Below are 23,073 nucleotides of genomic sequence, written 5' to 3'. Positions count from 1 at the left end.
GCTAAGCGTAACTGGACTGAACGTTGGAGGGTGAAAACTTGCTGAGCGCTAAGGACTCCAAGTAAGTCAACTTATATTGTATGGCTGCAACATGAAATGATTATTGTCTTGTATGTTAGTATAGGGATACATGCATATACATAGGCTGTCATAGAAAGTTGCTTAGAGACGTTAGTCTAGTGAGTGCTGATTTAGAAAATATGAACGGTAGAAGTCCGTCATATCCTAGACGGTTGATCCCCGTCACACTGCTTGATTTTATTTATGTCCGGTTCATTACCGAGACGAGTGGCCATGAGATGAGGATAAGCTGGTTAAACCTAGGGGCGCCAAGATAAATGGGACCTAGGGGCCCTCATGCTTACTTAATCATTGGACGGTTAGAATCCGAGCAAGTGCTCTGATAAGTTATTACCGGATAGCAGCCGTGAATATTGGCCATTCCGTGAGAGTGCCTAGAGATACTAGGGGTTGCCAAGATAGAGTGAGGTTGAACACCCTAGGGGCAGCTGCTCACCAGCACCACTGATTAACATAGAAGTCTCCATAAAACCGTGTAAATTGGATTACACTCTTGAATATGTAGCGATGCCCTAAGTAACACGATAGTTACCCTTGATGAGAATATTTATTGGCTAGATCTTAGTGTGGGGACTCAGTTCTCTTTTACAGATTAGCAATTATGTTGGAGGGCGCGTTACGCATGAATTGTTGGAAATTGTCGAGCGTTGGTCTCGAATTATTTGGTGATATAATATATCTGCTTGCTCTGGGATTTTCTGAGTGCAGGGATATAATTGTTGATAAGATATAGTTGTGATATAATATATCTGCTTGCTCTGGGATTTTCTGAGTGCAGGGATATAATTGTTGATAAGATATAGTTGTGATATAATATATCTGCTTGTTCTGGGATTTTTCTGAGTGCAGGATTTTTATCTAGTTACGAATTAATTTATCATTGGTTATCAGGCATGACCATAAGTTTGCCAGGACGCTTTAGCGTTCTTGAAATTGATTGTTTAGGGTCCGGATGGGTCCGGAACCCTAATTCTCTACATGCTTTGTTTGAAAGTTGATCTTACTAAGCGTTTTCGCTTACCTAGTTGTTTCATGTTGTAGGTAAGAGCACGGGCAAGGCAGAGCAGTGAGCGCTGGAGTCTTCCTTGCAAATGTACATGTGGACCGACCTTTTGGGAAGCCGTTTTATTTTTGGAAATGTTGTGTAATTTTCCTAAACTAGGCTCACTCTACTCTTTATAAAATATGTTGAAACTAAATGTTAAGTATGGCCATACGACTTTTTAAAAAGTTTTTTTTTTATACGGGTTTTTGAGACATTTTGTTAAATGAAAACATTTATATTTCCGCATTATCGAGTCTTGAAAATCCGGGTCGTTACACAACGGATGGGAAAATTATTTAAGAGAAAAAGATCAATACCATTCTCGTCAGAGGTTTTAGACATAGGGCCGGTGTATTCCAGCAGTTTTTGTTTTCCCCTCCCATGGTTGGCAGGGGCAGCAACAGCCTGAGGGTTGCTAGACGGTTCTCGGATGGTCACTCCCATTGCCCGTTGTCTTTGGGGTTGTGGCACATCTTACTGCTGCTAGGGGATTTCTTGTCCGGTACCCTCTCTAGTGCCACTCCCCGCGATGGATTCCCTCACTTCCTGGTGAGGTTCCAAAAGGCCGACCAACCTTAGATTGCTCTCAGTGACCAGCTCCTTGACGCTCTTTTCAATGTTTGTCATGCTGGCGAGGGCTACGACCCTCATCTCCATCTCTGGAGTGGGGACTTGTCAGTACCATGGACCTAGACACAACACTAATTTGCTAAGGACAATGAAGGAAAAACCGACAGAAAATAAATGACCATAGATTGAGAGATTTACCTCCTTGTGTGAAGGCCAAGTTGTTGGCGACCAGGTCCGTCGTAAGGAAATACTCCTGGAAGTACTTTTTTACGTTGGATTTGTAGGTAACATCACTCAAGTATATGCGAGCAGATTCCTGGTGGCAGAAATGGAAAAACCCCGTGTTGTTTTGGTTGGGGTTGGACTTGAGATCGAACAGATAGTTGATCTCATGTGGTGTAGGCACATGCCATTTTTTGTGGTTGTAAAGGATATAGAGTGTTGATAGCACTCTATATCCCACTACAACAATTTTGACTATATATTATGTTAAAAAATGACATATATTAAGAAGTGTTATTAATGGGAAAATTAAGAAAAACACACGGTTTTTTTTTCAGAGATAATTTAGGCGCCAACTATTTCATTTACCGCCTAATGAAAATTCTATCTATCCCATTTGCCTCCTCTGCCCTCTCTTTCACACTCACTCCATCGACTCTCTTCTCCCTCACGGCATCTCTCTTGCTAGAAGTAAGAACCCAAGAGTCTCCTGCCTAGGAAAGAACCCCTTCATTCCATCTGAACCTCTTTCCCCTTTCCCTCTTTCTCTCTTCAATTCCGAATGTGTGCTCCTCTCAGAAATTAGGGTTTTTTCTTTCCCTCTTTCCTCTTCAAAACCTCACAACCGAAACTAAAGATGTTATATTCCCTAAAAATTTCCCACATGCTGCTGCTCCGTAAACCCCCATGCACTAGCACCAACTTTCGACATCTTCTTTGGATGGGTAAGTTTCTACACTTTTAGTTTCAGATTTTTGGCGATTTCTCCCTTACGTTGTTATGTATCTATATCATATATATATATAAACTGACTCCGTAGCCTCCACCACTTCGACAACGGCGACAACAGAACCCCTAGAAGAGGCCGAAGAGACACCGCAGACAAAGATTGAGTCCGAGAAGCCTGCTCTGATTTCTTCCAGGGTATCTTTTTTCTTCGTTATCTATTATCTATATTCAGCAGTATTTTTGTAAGTATCTATTTCAAGAATTTTGTTTTTTTTGTGTTGCTTGAATGGAATTATGGACTTAGCAAAACCAATTTCTCTCGTCACTCTCTTCCGTTGAGTCACTGAAGCATTATTGACGATGCCCCTGCTGAAGCAAGAACCCAAGCAACCCAGCTGCTCAAGAAGCCGTACTTCTCTGTGAGTTTTCTTTTCCTTTTACTTTTTTAGATTTTAGTTTAATATCAAGAAAACATTTGAATATATCAATACATATATTTGTTTGTGTTGGAATTGTCTACCTCTTTTATTGTTTGAATCTTATAATCGATCCCTATGTGTCAGAGCAACTTAACATTTTGATTTTGGGATTGGGGTCGTGAGTTATTCTCTCTGCTGTCTGTTGTTGTTTTCTGGTTTGCTGGTGTAGTTTTCCTTTTAACAGGGGTATGCATTGTTGTAGGCATTGTGAACACCAATATAGAAAATTATTGAGATGGGGTCTTCTTAATGTTTGTTTTCCAATTGAACAGTTCAATCTTCATATGTTTAATTTTGTTTGAGTTATGTGATTGTTGAAAAAAAAAAGTTTTGAGTTATGTGTTGCATATTTAGAGTGCTTTTCTAGTAAAATGAACTGTACTGAACTTAGAGACAAAACATTTGGTATAGGTGCTACTTAGAGATCCATTCGATGACAATGTAATCCCCATTGTAGAGGAACTTCAAAGATGTTTACCTTTAACAAGCACCAGTCCTAATGGCCATGGTGAAGAAGAAGAGAAAGCCTCAGGGGTACGAGATGAAACTGAAACTAGCGAAGAAAATGGTATGCCAATCCCTAACGAAATTATGGTTTTATGCTTAGTTTCCTTGTCTAGTTCTTGTGCTTACATTGAACCTTGAATGTGGCATTGCTAGAACAAATGTTAGAATACTTATATAGTGCTTTCTTTTTATATTAAGCTATTTGTGCTTTCTTGTTATCATTTTAGATTATCGCTTGAGCTTAATATTTCTGATGGTTTTGGATACCTTGAGTCATGCAATGCAGTTAAATATAAGTGACCATAATTTATGTGCCATTTTGAAAGGTTTTTAGCCTAAGCTCTTTCTGTCCTATTAGTGTATTCCATTGCCAGAGCCAAACCGATTGTTTTATTAAGTTATGAACAATAGAGTTGTCTAAGATGATAGTGCGAGTTGTAAAAAATTGTAATCCATGATTCTGATTTCATAGCATGATTATAATATAAACTGCAAAGATGCTCTGTTTGTTCAAATAGATTTGAATGATTAATCTTAAAGAAATTTTATTTGCTTAATTGGTTGACCATTAGACTTGTTCAACACAACTGTAGGCCATCTTTTTCATGATTTTTGTTGAAGTATCTAATTTGCTATATGGTTTGAGCAATTCTTATAAAAAATAAGCATAAACATATCTGGAGACAAATCGAACATTACAAGAAGCACAACATCAGTATTTTTAGGTATTAACATAAAAAAACATAAAAGAATGAATAAAATAATCATTTCTGAATGATAAATTAGAAGGAAACAAGTTGGGTATTAACAAGAAAACAATTGAAAAAAAGTAAGGGCTTGAATTCTGGCCATGACCTATAAAAATGCAAATGCCTCCATTAGATCTTATTTGAAGTACACTCATAATGCTTGAAAATGTCTCATGAAAGACCATAACTCACCTTGTGCTCAAGAAGATTTTCAGTGACAGAGAAGTTTTCATCCATTTTTTCAACCTCGTTCTTGAGCTGGAAAGGAAATAACAACACAAAAAAACTAACTTCAGACACAATTTAAGTGTTATAATACTGAATTTATTGTATGTGAAACTCAAGTGAATATAGTAGACTGGCAGAAATTTCTTCGGTACCTCTTCTACTGCCTTATCTTTAAGAGTTTCAGTTGCTCTCAGCTAGAGAGTTGGTTTGTACGGTCGGTTGTCTGTTAAAGTTAGCTTATAGTTTGACATATCTATTTATTTCAGGCTCTAATATCTTCTTGGGTTTGTTATATTTACATGATTTTGTCTTCCTAATGTGTAAATTTGCAGGTTTAATGGTGCATTATCACTTGATCTCTCAAATGATCATCCAAATATGCGTATCATCCATCAGAAAGTCACAATTATATTGGGACAATGGGTTTCTGAGGTGATATATTTATTTAGTTTGAGATTGAGTTTGAAGAAAAATAATACAGTTTTGGTTTTTTCTTCTGTTTATCTGGATTTATGGCTTGATAGAGATGATAATGGGTTTTAAGTCTCAAATACAGTAGTTTTAAGGAAAAACTGAAGTTTAGGTTTATATTTTTGCATTGAATAGTATTTTTATTTTTTTTCTATGAAGTTTCAGGAAAGATAAATACAACATTTAAATTTGTGATTAACTTATTTAGTTCTAGTTGGCCAAATTCTTAGACAATTCGCAGTTAATGTAATAGGGTGTTCATGTAAGATGTTAATGATGTTGGGTATTATGGTCTTGCAGCTAAGCTTCTATGGAGGGGTGCTGAGTGTTGGAATGAGTGTTTAAAGCTTTTGGGCGTTGCTGAAGCAGCAGAAGCATAAATGGATTCTGACCAGTTAAGCTCTGGAATTTCAGATTTTGATACTCACTTTCAAGGCCTCATAGTTCAGAAAAGGTCTCTTTCTCTCTCTCTATATATATTTATATAACTGCAGCTGTCTCAACTTATTTCTATATTCTATTCCATATTTGTCATTTGTGAAATGTTATGTATTAACTAGTGTGAAGTATATGGTTGTTGTTGATGAATGGAATGCACTAGTACATAATGGAAAACTAGGCGAATAATGCATTTACAATAATGAAAAATATTAATTTAATATATTTTAAATTCTTTTGAAGTTTTATAAGGTGTTTATATCATTGAGCTGAATAATGAACAAATTATAGACAGATTATGTGTGCATAAATATATTCTATGCAGTGATTATCATTTCTGTTGAGCTTTGATCCTGGTGGTTTTTAAATTTTAATGCTCTGTAGGGCTACTATTTTTCCATTATCATTATTTTTAGTTTCTCGACCCCAAGTTTTTATCTTTCTGTTTTCATTCTGTGTTTTAGAACTACCACAAAAAACAATATTTTATTAAGTTTGAAATATTTTTGTTTTATTCCTAGGGCAGGACCTTTTTGGAAAGATAAGTTATATTTTTGAGTATTGGACAATCCATAATTTTTTCTATAACTTACTTTGTTTCATTCATTTGCCTTGAGACTGTTTGATTAATTTACTACAAGAAATTTTTTGGGTGATATTTCTACTAAAGACCATAAGAATGCCCAATCGTAGTGTGAACAGAATTGAAATGTCCTTGAAGTAACCATAAGTATGCATCATTTAGAAATAGTTTTAAAGGTGTTTTGTGTCTGTATTTTGAGATATTCTTGTCATTTTTTTTTGTGTTAATGCCTCCCATCTTTTGTCTTTAATAACGAGTTTTTTTTTCTTCTAATTAACTTACAAATTTTTCTGGTTTGGGTATTTTATTTTTCTATTTCTTTTTTATTTCCTTAGGATACTACATATTTTAGTAGTCATGACTTAAGAGTTTATCATGATATTGGTCTCTTCATTTGATGTTTTCTTTGTTGATGTGGTCATATTTATGCTTTGATATATCTTTTTCCTAGTAATTCTTTATGTTTTCATATAATTACTATTTCCACTTGCAACTTTATGCTTTGATATTTCATTATAAGTCTGTAAAAATTATAGTATCGCATTCATTTATTGCCTTGTGAAAGTAGATGCCACAGGATCTCAACTTGTCTCATATTATAATCTGTAAAAATTATAAGTCTTTATGTTTTCATATTATAAGTCTTTATGTTTCCTTAAGGACAGAAAAAAAATTGTTGTTTATAAGCTTCTCATTGCGACATAGTAGCAAACTTGCTCGCTTATTTAAATCTACTGAGTTTCATTATTTGAGATTGCTACTTTTAAAAGAACTCTCACATATCTTCTACTAATGGAGGATTGAATTTTGATTGCTGACTGTTGATGGGTTGATAATGCTAGTCCACTTAAAACTTTAGATGATCATATTTTTCCTGAATTTAGCTGTAGTTTTTTGTTTATGCTTCTACGCCATGTTGTTGTTTCGGCTGTTGTGGTATTGTTCTTGACAGTCAATTTTAGTTGGTAGTGAAAGTCATTTCAATATTTTCATTTATGGTCAATAAATTAGTTGAAGAGGTATATATATGTGGTTCTTATATATTTTTCTAGAAGTCCTTTTTTTGTCCCAGTTTCCTTGATTTCTTGAGTCATTGGTGTTTAGTGTGACACTGTTGCTTTTGTTACTCCTTATTTAGGATTTATTTATTTTTTAAATGTTAAGGAACCTACACCAATATGTGTCCGGTGTTACATTTTCAATATCACACAAATACTTTCTATAATTTTTCACGTCTTAAGGGCATAGCTGAAAGTGCATTACAGAAATATATTTTTACTGCTGCTATAAACAGAATGAATACACATTTACTGGTAGATAACTTATGTTGTAAGCTTATAACTAATCTAACTCATGAAACTCAGAAAGTAGAAGTTGGTATGGAGATTAAGAAAGTGTTCTTTACAGAATAACTGCTCTTGGCTCTCATATTTTTGTGTGTATGTGTGTGTGTGCATATAATTTAAATAAATGAAGAAAAAAAGAGGAAGATAAAACTGTATCTTGTAAGGTATATGCTGTAACAGGGCTGTGTTATCTATTTGGAGAAATATAACTAGGAAATTTCTCTAACTTGGGCTAAATACATGTTAGTTTGGATTCCAAGTGGGTTAATGAAATCTTTTACAGATCTTTGATAATTTTTAAGCATCTCTATTTTTTTTTTGTCTTTAGCACATATAATCATTAAGCTGTGCAAAATAGCTAGTGGTATGAGGTTCATCTCATCTGATGTTCATGAATATCTATGTAATAATCTATTTGGTTTTAAGGGAAATTTAATTTAAAATTTTTACAACCAAAATAGCTTATAAATGAATGATTGTTTGTCTTTTGGTTTAAAAATCAAATCCTAGGCTACATAAGAAATGTCTTCCAAGGTTCAGTAAAAAAAGAACATGATTATTGATCAAGTAGAGAGAAAAAGGGAGGAATTATAGATTTGTCTTGTTATAACTTATCAATGAGAAGTGGAAAAGAAACATGAAGAGGGTAGGAAAAGTTGATTTTGGTTGCTATTTGGTAACTAGAAACTAGTATTTTTGTTTGGGATTTTCTTGCAGCATTCTTATAGAGTTTAATTGTTTAAGTATATTAAGCTTTAGTTTATCTTGAAAGGGGGTTTCTACTGGTGTGAAAAAGTTATTGAGGGAATCGTCTGGCCAGTACAGCGACTTCAATATTCTTTCCTCTTTAAATTCTCAGGTAAATCATGTAAATTACTGTTTGTTTAGTAGGATATATGTTTTTATATATATATATATCTATAATATTTTAGGTGAAAATTTAAGATCTTTAAGAAAGTGTTAGATGGCACTAGATGCATTAGATCAATCCATATGTGTTGTTTTAGGTTCAGATCACTTCCAGGACTTGTCAACCAGACCCAAAGTGATATCATAGAATGTGAGAACTCTGTCTTCCTAAGAGTTTGTGGCTGTTTAACTAGTGAAATCAGAATTGAAATTTCTTATCATTGATACATTCTATCTCTAGATGGAAACCAATCAAACCACACTTGCATAAATGAGATCACTTGAATGTGTGTCATTTCTCCGTCGAGGGTTCTATATTTCTCTACTGAGAGTGTGGATGCATGTGTTGGGTCTTTAAAGATTATTTTGCATGTTTTAGAGGTAAACTTATATTACTAACTTTTTAAAGTTAGCCTTTTATTAGCCTATAAATGTAATGTCTGCTTTTATTAGCCTTTTCATTCTTCCTTTTTATACACATTACTGTATTGAAGTCATAGGTTGTCTATGATTTTTCATGCTTACGTTTGACACTTCTATAAGATAATAGTACATATTCTTTGATTGCTTGATTGATGCTTTTGAAAGTATAATACAGATATATTTAATAAGAGCTAATAATTTCATTAATGCAACATGGATGACTATAGCTGCCACTTTAATAAGTTCTAATCTTCCAGTTTTATCAGATACTATATTGTGCAGTGACATAATATATCAAGTGACCGATTACACATATGCATAGGCACACACTGACACCTATACTTGGATTGACTGATAAAATCTTATAATTTCATTACTTCCAACATAGAAACCTAGAATTACAACTTTCATGCATTTTTAATTAATACAAGGCAATTCGGTTCTGTTTTTTTTATAAAAGCCCTAGAATTACCACTTTAAGTAATTGCTGGTGTGATTCCATTATTACACTCGAATATTACAGGTGTGTAGATGTGACTGGAGCTTACAGTGCTCTAAAGACGGAGCTTAACATAAGCTTGACAGCAATAGGCCTTTTGTGGACTACAACTGACTTTATTGCAAAGGGGATTACACATGGACCTGTGGAAGAAAGGGAAACAGGTATATGACAAGTGCACAACAAATGGACTCACAACAAAGACAAGTGCACAAAGGATGATGAATTGAAGGATGGAGCAAGTTTCATGCATGGTTTACTTTTGTGTATCTTGTAATTTTTTGTTTTTCATTTTTGAAGTAAAAAATGTTCAAGATTATAAAACTTTATTATGTTATGCTTTCAAACTTAAGTTAGAACTAAGATCTCATGAAATAGACACATTCATAGTTTGAATTAGTTATTGTTTAATGTAATTCTTATGGTTTATCAATCTATTGAGAATTACATTTCATGATAAATTTTTGTTTTTTTTATCAAAATACAATAATGAAAATCTTTTAATTAAAAAAAAAAACTTATAAGTACCCTTATCATAATAAAAAACCTTAATATGTTATGATTTAGAAACATATTATAAGCGTAATAAATTGTTATGATTTATATAATATAACAAACTAAAAATGCTATCAAAATAATCAAATGTAACAGTTGAAAAGTGTTATGCAAAAAGTATAAGATTAAACTTCAAATTTATAACCAAATACTCTAACTAAATGTTATTATTTGAATATTATAGCAACTAAAAATGTGTTATTGAATAGTTTAAGATAACATCGAACATAACATTCGAATACTGTTATAAAAAAGACAGGACTTTTAATAACAGGGGCTATGTTAGCGTTTTCAGAAGCGTTATCAATACTACCGGTTAGCAGTTTTTAAGTGTTATGAATACTGTTTTTTCTTGTAGTGTCCATTGGGTGTTATTTGAAAATGGGCGACATTGAAGTAATTGGCCACCCCTTGAAAAAATTCGTGCAAGGGCAAGATTGCCCCTGCCTAAATGTGAAACCTCGACCAGGCACTGAAGGCGACTCGAGGCACGTTTGCCCTTTGGTTGGATGTAGGTTTGACTAAGGTAATCCCAGGAAGACCGTACTTCTTGGGATATTTTGCCACAATCCTAGCCAATATGACATTAGGAGGCACGACGTACCTGTCAACTTCTGCTCGAGGGCCATCGTGAGGCCGGGCTTTGGGTTGAATATCTGGTGGTGCAAAGTTTATAGGTTTAGGATCATTTGAAAGACCCTCGGTACGAGAAGCAGGGTGGTTAGAAGGAGAATCGATGGTTTTCTTTTTCTTATGAGCTGTGTATTTAACACGACCCATGTGTGGCTGATTGTCTGAAGGACTGGTCGTGGGATTTTGGCGCAAAAATGAAGGCTTAGAGAAAGGAAATGACAATTGTTCTTGATCCTCGAACAGCAACGCGAGAAGAACGTCGTCTATTGGCCACTCACCTCCCCATGGATCGTGCATGAAAATTTGAGAAGAGTATAGGGGAAGTGAGAATCTACGACCAATAGATAGAAGAAGAAGAAATATAAGGATAACATTGCTCATGTATAAAAGTTAAGCTTTTATACGACCAGCAGCATCCTAATATAAACACTACAAATATGCGAGCAGTTTGAAAAAACAGTTCGACTCCAAAACACAGGCGGGAAAAACCTAGTTTTTGCGAAAATGGTAAAATCGAATTTTCACTTCAATTTCAGGCCTTAAAACAGTGCTCCTATGCCCCACAATTAATTTCTAAACCTCACCTATTATTTTTTACAACCTAAAATCCCTATTCTAACATGTTTTTGTACATCTTTGTGTGAATCCGATTACCTGAGAAACTTTTTATCAAGAACATTGGAGGCTCAAATAAGAAAATCTATGAAATTTATTCTAGATTGCATAAAAGAGATGGTGGGTTCAAAACCTACTTGAATTACGATTTGCAGAAGAGACATGAAGGTTGTTGCTTGAAGCTAGTCGAACGTGTCTCGGATCACCAAAGTTTTCTGGGTTTTTCTTGAGAATTTTCTTCTGAGGTCTTGAGGAGAGAGAAGGATTCGGTAAAAAGTGAAAAGTGGCAAAGGTAATATATTTATAATGATTGTGGTGCAGTTGAAAAGGTAATGATGGGAGTAAGATTTTGAAGTATGGGAAACCGCAATAGCCGTCGAAATAGTTTTGGGAAACTGTAAAGGTCATGATTACATACTTTTTAAAAAATGTGCTGACAGATGTGATGGGTCAGATGAATCTCTGGTCGAGTAAGTTTATTAAATGCTGGTTGCATTAAAATTAACTTGGGGGCAAATGTTTACCCAAAAAAGATTCACCTGATGATGTGGCAAGACTAGTGTGCACGTGGGATGCGCGTGACTATTTAAGCAGTTACGTTCTGGTCGACCATTAACCAGAAGAGAATTCACTCAGCAGAAAGCATATTTTGTAGTCGACCAGGGCTGCTCGTAGTATATCAGATATTTTCTAACGATATTTGATCTTGCATTTATGTAATAATTGTAATATCCATTATGATTGAGATACGCTTGTATTAAATGTAATCAAGGCCCATCGGCCCATAAGGAGATCACTGAGCCTATAAATAAGACTCAAATGGTTAATGAGAAGGATCTTTTGGATCTTTGGAGAGAGAATTATTGTTTTTACGCAATACTTTGTATCTTTTGTTGAACTTGTAAAACTTGGTAAACATTTGTTTACTGATCGCATGTTTTCATTACATTAATAAGAACACTAAGTGGACGTAGGTCATTACCATCATTTCAGGCGGAACCACTATGAATCTTTGTGTCATTTATCTTTTTGGTTTGAATTCATCTTACTTTTGTCGCTTTACTTGACTCCGTGTCGTTGACCAAATCGAGAGTCAACACCTTCTTTCTAACTCTTCTCTATAAATTAAAAAAATTATTGGCATATTACGTGTAGTACTTGCCCTTAGACAGCTTAAAACACTTGGTAACCACCCATTTATTTTTTTTAAAACAAATAAATAAATAATTCATTTCCCTCCAATATTAGTATTGGCAGAACACTCTATATCATTCTTTGGAATTTTGTGTGCAAAATGTACTCTTGATCCATTTACACACTTAAACACTTCAACTAATCTTCAAATTTCATTTCATGCATTTTGGCCACAACATGGCCTATAGTGAAAAATAACTTATGTGGTCTATGTGTATCTCCAATACATAAAATCATAAGCTAAGGTTAAATAATTCTAGGGTAGCCCAAAAATTATTCCATGGCTATAGAAATAATTCTCATCATGATCATTTTCTTATAAAAATAAATATTCTCCTTAATATTTATTTTTAGACTAAAGTCTCCAAAGACTCCAACCAAGTGATCCACTTGTCTTATCATACAATTAAAATAGTTTTGATCATAATTATTTTAATTACAATGTATAGCATATAAAATAATTCTAAACCTAATTAAAATAATAAAAAAATTTACACCAGCTATTACAATTGATCACTTTATTACTTTTTTATGATTGCGTGCATTTGCGTACATAATCATTACTAGGGGCGGAGGCATTAACTTCGCATTTTAGGCCTGATAGACATCAATTTTTACACCAATTTAATCTAAAGTCTATCCATGCAATGTTAAAAGTCACAAAAAAGTGAAGTTAAAAGGGAACATTTAACTTCGGTTATTTGAAAAAAAGAAAGAAAGTTAATAATGGACTTTTAACTGTGGTTATTTTGACAGACTAAAGTTATTTGAAAACTTCTCCCAAAAATTAAAATATACTATTTCCTGTGATATATTTCAAGTTTTTTCATAAGAAATCTAGATGAAAATGATGAAAAAAATGAAAAAATGGTAGAAAATGGGGAAACACTCATCCCGCATACAGTGGAAATGGAAGATGGGAAAATCCTCATCTTATGCACTTTATCCTTCAAAGTAAACTTCACTTCTTATAACCTATCATAGCAACTTCTATTACAATAGTTCTCAAATTTTACTAGATTTGGTTAAAGACTATGAAACATATCTTTAATTGCCTTTGCAAACCTCTAATATCGATCATACGCATAGGCCGTGTCAAACGTATGATTTGTCGCTACAACCGTTAGTTGTAGTGCTACTTTTGGGTAATTTCTATCACTATGGATGGTTAGCATTATGATCGTAAATGGTCTCATGAGCTTCGGATCAAAACTCATATTTTGATATGTGTCCCAAAATAAGATCTCACCTCCACTTCCTCTGTCTATAGGAACTTGTCCAAGCTAGCAATTGGCAAGAATATACAATCAGAGGGGTAGGAAAGAATCTATCAGCGGGAAAGATAAAGTTCACTTTGTACTACATTGATTGGTACCTATCACTCCTACAAAACTGGGTTTTCCCGACAGTTAAAAACTGTAGGCATAGAAACAAACGCCGACTATTAATAACTGTCACCGTTGCTTTTGACTGTCGCTATTGACCCCAATGTCGACAGTTAATTCGAGACCAATGTCGACAGTTAAAAACTTTTGTAGTTGACCCCCACGCCGACAGTTAATTCGAGACCAATGCCAACAGTTAATTCGAGACCAATACCGACAGTTTGTGTAAAGCCAATTCCAACAGTTATAAACTGTGGTCAAAATCCAAATAAAACAAACCTAAAAAATATATTTATAAAAATATAATTAATCAAATATATTTTAAAATTAAACTAAATTATGCAAATATATTTTATAAAAATATGTATTAATCCATTTTTAAAATTAGATTTTTTTTCCCTAAATTCTCTCTCAATCTCTTTCAGAATCACTCTCTCATTTCTAATAATTATTTAAGAACTCTATAAGTTTAATAGTGTAATTTTTTATTATATTGTAATTTTTAAATTAAATGTATTTCAAATAGTAAAAAAACTTTTAAAAAATAAACTTATAATAATATATTTTTTCATAGTTAATTAAGATATTATACTGCTTGTAAAAAAATACTATAATAAACTAATTTTTAAATATTTCATTCGAGACTTATAATAAAAAAGCACAGCTTTGTAAAATAAAAATAAAAAAACAAAGCACTACTGAATTTTAAAAGGGAAATTTCATATTTTATGCATAATAACTTTGTAAATTTTTTTAATATGTCACCATAATTTGCTATTCCAAACATATGACAATTTCAAATTTTTAGACAAAAATACCCCTAATATCGAAATGCATCGAAATTGCATCGAAAAAGCATCGTTTGGGATAATAATCAAGTTTTCATGATTGCATCGAAATAGCATCGATGTAGCATCGATTTGGCATCGATGTAGCATCGAAACACCATCGGCATCGATGTAGTATCGATGTAGCATCGAAATGGCATCGAAAAAGCATCGTTTGGAATAATAATCAAGTTTTCATGATTGCATCGAAATAGCATCGATATAACATCGATTTGGCATCGAAACACCATCGGCATCGATGTAGCATCGAAATGGCATCGAAAAAGTATGGTTTGGGATAATAATCAAGTTTTCATTATTGAATCGAAATAGCATCGATGTGTCATCGATTTTGAATCGAAATTGCATCAAAAAAACATCGTTTGAGATAATAATCAAGTTTTCATGATAGCATCGATGTAGCATCGATTTGGCATCGAAACACCATCGGCATCGATGCCAAATCGATGCTACATCGATGCCGATGGTGTTTTGATGCCAAATCAATGCTACATCGATGCTATTTCGATGCAATCATGAAAACTTGATTATTATCCCAAACGATGCTTTTTCGATGCTATTTCGATGCTACATCGATGCTACATCGATGCCGATGGTGCTTCGATGCCAAATCAATGCTACATCGATGCAATCATGAAAACTTGATTATTATCCCAAACGATGCTTTTTCGATGCCATTTCGATGCTACATCGATACTACATCGATGCCGATGGTGTTTCGATGCTACATCGATGCCAAATCGATGCTACATCGATGCTATTTCGATACAATCATGAAAACTTGATTATTATCTCAAACGATACTTTTTCGATGCAATTGCGATGCAATTTCGATGTTAGGGGTATTTTTGTCTAAAAAATTGAAATTGTCATATATTTGGGATAGTAAGTTATGGTGGCATTTAAAAAAAATTAAGTATGTTATTACACATACTGTCTAAAATTTCCCTTTTAAAAGGGCCACCCGACTCCTTCAAAAAGAAAAAAAAAAAAAACACCCGACAAAAAAAAAAAAGAATTTTAAAAGCCCGAAAACCCTAATTACAACATATTCTCACCCACTCTCTCTCTCTCTTTCTCCCATATACCAGCCGCATATCCCCCCTCCCTTCTCTTCTCACCATTGCCCTCTCTTTTCTCGTCTCTCTGCCTATTCTTCTCCTTCTATGTGCACGGAGGTGCTTCTCCTCGGTGCACAACAGAGGCACTCGGCCTCTTCTCCTCGGCGCACAGGTAGCTTCGACGGCGTCCAACAGAAGCGCTCGGCACACAAACACACCCAGTTTCTCCTCTGTCACAAATGGTAGATATACTTTAGATCTTTGGGTGGGAGTCTTCTCCACTTTTAGTTCAGATATATATATATATATATATATTTATATATGTGTGTATGTCTACCCTGAAATCTTGTTGGCTTGTTCTCAATGCTTTTTGACTCTAAATTTTACAGATCTTATGCTAGGCAGAGTTTTCGTTCGTAGGTCTCGATGGAGACGGGGGTGCTCGATAAAGATGTCGTCTGTGGGGTTCAACAGTGGGGTGGTGGCCATGGGGTTCAAAGGTGAGGCTGGTGGTTGTGGGATTCTTGTTTAAAATTAATTCATTTGACTTTGTTTTTCTGTTTTAGGTTACTTAATTTTTATGTTCACAAATGCAACTTTTGGATATATTTGTATTTTATATCATGTGAGTATATGTATATATATATATATAAATACATGTATATCTGGTCAAGAAAGTATGTGTGTATATATATATATATAAATATATGTATTTATTCATAAGGTTCAGGACCACTGCTCTTGGAGTAATTTTACAGAATATTGAAACCGTTATAAATGTTTCGTATGTGTCTCAGTTTACAAGTTAGTTTATTTCTTTATTATACAATGTGATGTTAGTTATCCCCTGTCCTGTGGTCTGTATATTTATTATGTTTTTACACACACTTTCTATTTATATATTATATATTATATATCTATATTGAGACATATCACAATATTTTAGTCTGTAATATCATCTATAATCTCGGCATATACATATTTTTATACAGATATGAGATTTGAAAGATTTACCGTTTAATTCATAAATTTGGCTATATTTATCTAGGTGTTTTTGGAATTGGTAGAGCATTATATATAATTTGTTTCTCTATATGTTGTACTCTTATTTTTCTGTAGTGTTTCATTATATTTCTCATGGAGTATATCGCTGACTAAAACTTAAGTTCTAGATTCTGGGCAATGAGCTTACAAACCAATAATGACTATTCTCAAACAATATATTCAGCTCATTAGGCACACAAGACTCATTCCTTGTTCTGTTAATGAGTTTTTTTAATTATTAGTTTGTTTATATATATATATTTATAATTGAATTGTTGTTAATATGCGGCTAGATTCTGTTCATTAATATGCTCTGCCACCAATGAGATATTTGATTTTGCACTAGCAAAATGGTTGCTATCTCAATGCACTCATCATATAATTGTTCCTATAGATGCAATAGCTCCAAGCATGGTTTCTTTGCCAATAGTTCTGTAAAAAAAATGCAGTTTTAATCTCCAAACCATTTTTTTCATTGCCTAACTTGTATTCCATGCCCTGTTGTTGCTGCTGCCTGTTAAAAAAATGTTGCATGATTGTGTGCATTGATTGTGTGCAAATATATTATCTGATTGTTGAAGTATGTTGCACGATCCAAGCATTGGGAAGCCTAGTATCTCGTCATTTGCTTAATTTAGAGGCCTAATGTATGGTCAATAAGAGAATCCGCGAATCATCTCTTTAATTTAGACTTTGTTATTTATTTAGTTTTTGTAATTATTAGTTTAAAATTCGCTAGACTTATGTTTAGGGGCTTAGTTATTATTCAAATGTAATGCAAGTGAGGTTCACTTCATATGTTTTTTCAAGAGACCAAAAGGCTGTCAAAGTTCAAAGAGAAAACTCAGTAGATCTATCTACAATTATTTGACATAAAAAAGGTCTCACTTTTGTAAAAGTATGAAAAATGACTTGTGCTCATTTCTTATTAGTTATTTTGGAATATAGTACTGAATTCATGTAGAATGTTCAATTTTTGCAAGAGTTGGCGAGTGATGTTGCACACTAAGTTCATGATGCTAAATTTCCACAAGAACTTGTGTATTTGAGATCTTTTGTGAAGTTGTACTATTTTTTTTCATACTTGTTACACTTTTATTTTAGGGGATGCATTCATTATCTTTTACTCATGATATATGATTAAGTATTTCTATGTTTACACAATTTGTTTTTTAATATAAGTGGTTGAGTATAAGGATTGCCTTTGTTGTATTGTTTTTTTGCATTTCTGCTATGCTATTGAAGCTTAAGGATTACTGAATGGTGTGGAGGCTTTTTAAGCAATTTTTTATTTATTTTTGGTATGATTCTTGACGGTTAAAAACTGTAGCCATAGAGAGCCAACCACGACAGTTATTAATTGTTTGCATTGCCAGCAATGGTGATAGTTAAAAACTGTCGGTGTTGCCAGAAATGGTGACAATTAATAACTGTTGGCGTTGTCAGTAACGGCGACAACTAATAACTGTCGACGTTGCTAGCAATAGCGACAGTTTTTAACTGTCGGCGTTGCCAGCAGCAGCGACAATTTTTAACCGTCGGAGTTGCTACACCTACGCAAGCATAGGAAAATACGACAGTTAGTCGATTGTTGTCGTTGCTCAATACTGATAGTTAAAATCTGTTGAAAAAGCCCATTTTTGTGGTAGTGTATTCACTAGCTCTATCAAACACGTTTCTTCAGAAATAGTTGCATCTGGTTATCCATTAATCATGCCAACTAATTTTGAAGTTGATCATACTTCCCTTGATCCATCTTTTTTAGGCATCTAGCTCTTCTTAGCATAATTCATTACATCCACCACCATATCTACCATTAATTTATTACACATGTTGGCATAATACCTTATTGAACTTTTCATTTTCCTTCCTTAATATTCTTCATTTAAGTGCCTCCAATATATATGTAGTGCTTCATTTTACCTTGAACTTTGATATCTTTCTAAACATATATTTCATCTTGTGCCGAATCAGAATCATATAACCATTAGAATTTGGTAACTCGTCCTCCCACATATAGTGCACCGTTGCATCCTCTCTTTCCCTTTGCTCATCCAATTCTTCTTCCATCACATTAGCACATCCCCTCGTTTGCTCGTATCATTTTTCCTTTGAACTTTTCATCTAAAAAGACAATGAAAACTACAAAGAAAAGGGACTAAGTCTTTGTAACCTCCCAAAAATAGTAACACAACATTTTTGTAAATTTAAACGATTTTCATATATTAGAAGTCTCAAAAATCCGTATAATTTTTTTTTTAAAAGAAATGCGTGTACACACTAAAAATATTTACACCTATGCTTTAAAGTCTTGAAGTGAGCTAAAAGAGTTTAAGACATAATTTAAAAAGTATTTCAAAAGTACAATTCTCCAAAAGCTGGGGCCACATATACATGAATGCAAGAAGACTTCGATGCTAACAGAATAATAATCATTCAAACTAACTCAGAAGGCGCCAAAGATATCCCCTTATAATACTTTTTAAACAACAGTAAATCCAAACAATAAGCATTGTTATCTCAACAATAAATCCCTCTCGAGGGTAACCAACGGTTACAAAGGGCATTAATACGGGGTAGGTGAATTCACACTAGCCCATTGAGACTCCTAAGTTTATCAATTATACTTATCTCATGGTCAAATGTCACGATAACTAACCGTGCCAATAATAAATAGTATCACAGAATTGAACTGTACTAAATAACATATCGGAATGAAGCATAACCACCCCTAGGATTGTTAAGACTCCTAAGAGTATACTTATCTCCTTGCAAATTGTCACGGTCGCAAATTGAACCTCGTATCTCTCACGTGGAGCATAAGCACACCTAGTCATTGTCTCTAAATGAGCCTTCTTTCACTAGTGTATAAATCCTTCTTCTAGTTAACACTGCAATTGTTATTTAATGTTGTAGATACGTAAATCACTGATTGACTTACAAGTCATCTGTTGTTGAGTGGGGGCAATCCTCCCATGGAAAGTCCCGTCTCGTTAGCTAGTAGTGTAGTCAACATATAGCATACTCGGATTAAATGTCATTTATAGTAGATTAAACTACCTTGGGCATTAAGGTAATAATTGAATACTTAGTGTAATAACGTCATCACATGATTTAAATCGTAAAACGATACTCAAGGTTCCTAGAAAAATTCCCACAACAGGTCTAGTTATCTAAAAGTCAGATTTTATGCAATTTTTATGCTCCACTTTCTTTATCAGAACTAGCCGAAAAAAGAATTTTGGAAGCTGTTGACTTGGTTTTTTGCCAACAGTAGATTAAGAAATCCAATAAGAAAGATATTAATGCTATTTTCTAAACCGTAGTGAACTATATGAACAACTTCTCACACTCACAATTTTACATGGTTCAGTGGTTAAAATTCACTTAGTCCACGAAACAATATTATAACCTCATAATTTCTGCAGAGTTTATTTATTACAAAAGGCGGTCCTCTTTCCTATCCATTATCCCTGATATTTATAGTTGAAATTTTGGGACAAGTTTGGGTAACCGTGTCCATAAATATGGTAAACAATCAACCAAGATAATTCCCATTTACATAGTGCTACGATTTCCTATGGAAATTACTCCCGTTATCTCAGGAAATAAATGTATACTACAACCTGGGCATTAATGAGCGTATAAAGAGCCTCCAAGTCTTTCGGGATCCTTCACTGTGCGTCATGACTAGGTTTCCACGAGGTGAACATCCTCATCAAGCTGGTGATTGAAAAATGTCCGAACTTTAGTTTTGGATTAAGTTAAGAGCATCCTAAAGGCGATCTAACCATTACATGTCTCGAACTAGATTATTGGCCTACGAGGTGATCTGCCAAGTCCTAACTCGAGTCGCTCACATCAATGTTAGCTAGATGTTCTACTTTCTTGCTTTTTCCATGTGATTGAACCCACACTTATTTTTAGGGTACAACATTTGCCCCTTAGCTCTTGCTCGTGCATGACGTCATTTTGTGACACACACAATATGGGCTTTTAGGCATCCGTCGTGCGAAGTCGTTCCCATACACTACTCAATTCTTAAACACGTGGCCATCTATAACTGCCATTTGTTTGGATTTCGAGGACTGCGACATCTGTCCTGCAAACTTTTTGCCGCCGCATGGGTTATTTAATCTTGGCCTTTAGATCTCGAGCCGACCCGAACAAATGGCCCAGATTGATTCTCGAAACTTATGTACAAATAGGAAGACCATGCCTAAACTTCACCACCTTTGCATTCAAAAAATTTCCTTTTAGAACAAAACTTCCCTTTTTCTTTGACAAACTTCAGAACCCTTCGCTCTCCTTCCACTCTTTAGAAGTTCTCAGGCGACTCTCATCGGAGCTATCACTATTTCCCTCAACCATTGGAATTGTAAGTAGTTCTATACTTGGTTTAGATTTCTCACTCTTATTTTCACTAAGTTCCTTTTACTTCGTAAATTTTTTCAGTACAATCTCTTACTTTGGGTATGTTTGAATTTAGTAGAGTTTAGTGTTAGGCCAAGAACACAATATTAGGCGTGGTTAGGCATAATGTACGTAAGAAATGGGTAGATTGTTTGGTTTTGAAAGGGCATGGCATATGATTTAGCATCTGCGTTGCTTATTTATGCGTAGTAAGTTTAAGGGTTTTTAGTTTCAAAACTGGGGAGCATAAGGGCTACGTGTCCTTGAGTAGTTTTACATTAAACCGCCTTCGAAAAAAAAGTAGTTAGTCTGACACGCGAATCTCGAATTATCAGAGAATTTCTCGAGTTTATAGCCCGTGGCCTAGGACTGTGCGTGGAAACATGCGTGGGTGCTAGGACATAGCTTAGCTCACGTAGAATTTGGATTAAATAATCCGCACTCAAATCCTTGGGTCACCGTAACTTTATCGCCATATCTAGGCATTATTTAGGTCGACACGAATAGGAAACTTTGTCTTCAAACAGGCTAGATCATGGCCTAACAAAAGAAAAACATCTGAATCTCCTAATCTTCACTTCATCCCAGTGGTGGAAAGGGAGATTGTTGTTGACCTTGATGCCTTTTTTGAGGCCGAGCACATTGTGTCCCGAATAACAACTCAAGGGAAGGTGAACAAGACACTTCTTAGCCATGGGATCGAGATGGAGACTGAGGGTCTTATCGCCCGTCCTCTATTGGAAGGAGAGCATAGATGCGTGCCACATTAAGGTGAATTTACGACCTAGAGTGATGAGCACCTGAAAGGAGGTGCTTTTCTTCCCCTAGACCAGTTCTTCGTAGATTTCTTAAACTACGTCGAATTGGCTCCATTCCAGCTCCCCCAAACTTGTATTGACTTTTGGCGGGGTTAAAATATTTATTTTTGAGGCACGATTGGGAGGTCCCCACCCCGACTGATATAATGTACTTCTTCTTCCTGAAAGCCAGCCCTAATCAGAAAGGATGAGGTGACAACTTCTACTAGCTTACTCGTTTCCCCAACACAGCCTCCGTCATTCACCTCCCCAACCACCCAAAAGACTATAAAGATCAGTTCTTTATGTTGAATGGGTTCAAGAACTGCACTCACTGATACTTCAACCGCCCTTGTAAGTTTTCTAACTTTCTGAACTACAAATGTGAATACCATTATTTTTTATTAAGTTTTATCCTCCTAACAGAGTTCGTTCTTTGTGCAGCTATATTCAAGAGGAAAGGGAAATCTAAGACCCTTGAAGGAGTTCAGAAATGTAGTGAACGATGCTACCATGGTGGCCTGTAATATGATCCGTAAAGATCAGACTTTGGCTATCAGAACCCGAGGTCCACCTCTCGTGTTTCCCGAGCTTCCCCCTCCTTAAGAAGTCATGTCTGTCGTTGAAGATGTCGAGGAGGAAGAACAGGCGGTGCTGCTGGTGTGCAAGAGAAGAGCTCCTAAGGATGGGCAGCATCTTGACCCAGACTGAGATGAGTTTGAGGCAGCAGCTAGTACTTCTGGCCAAGGTAACCCTTATAGAGAATTAGATTGGGCTGCTTCCAGTTTTAGGCTAATCCAGTCCAACCAACATCAACTCGTGTGTCAACATCCTATTGACCTGGACCTGGACACAACCCTCCTCCAATGTGTGGATCATCTCATGGTACACTATGACAATAGCTACCCTAGATGCACTATTGTCGTCGACAATACCCTCCATTTTAGGCCTACCGTTTTTTAGGAATATGGTACGAATCATAGGACATTGCCTTCCTTACGTCAGGGTGTATTCTCCCATGGTTTTATGCAATCCGAAGATGATTCTAGCCCAGAAGAAGAGCCTGAACCTCCTAGGACAAAGGGTGTAATAATTCTAGAGTCCCCCACCTCTAGTAGTCCAGGAGTTAGAGGTTTCATCCAATCAAGTTCATAACCCCGAACCGATCGTAATTGATTCCTCCTCTAGCTCAGAGGGTAGGGTTCTTGCTCTGTTATTTTCTTTGCATTACTTTGACTAATTGTTTCTT

At 34.9% G+C, this 23,073-nt stretch overlaps 1 long non-coding RNA gene across 1 annotated transcript; it reads left to right on the top strand.

The window, feature by feature from the left end:
• The first annotated feature begins 15,469 nt into the window (after positions 1 to 15,469).
• LOC133830626 (uncharacterized) lies at positions 15,470 to 16,353 on the top strand. Its single transcript, XR_009892151.1, has 2 exons — positions 15,470 to 15,812; positions 15,960 to 16,353. It is a non-coding gene; the product is annotated as an uncharacterized LOC133830626 (long non-coding RNA).
• Positions 16,354 to 23,073: the final 6,720 nt, after the last annotated feature.

Source organism: Humulus lupulus, chromosome 4 (genome assembly GCF_963169125.1).
Source record: "Humulus lupulus chromosome 4, drHumLupu1.1, whole genome shotgun sequence".
Taxonomy (NCBI): Eukaryota; Viridiplantae; Streptophyta; class Magnoliopsida; order Rosales; family Cannabaceae; genus Humulus; species Humulus lupulus.
This window is presented reverse-complemented; position numbering and strand designations above follow the sequence as displayed.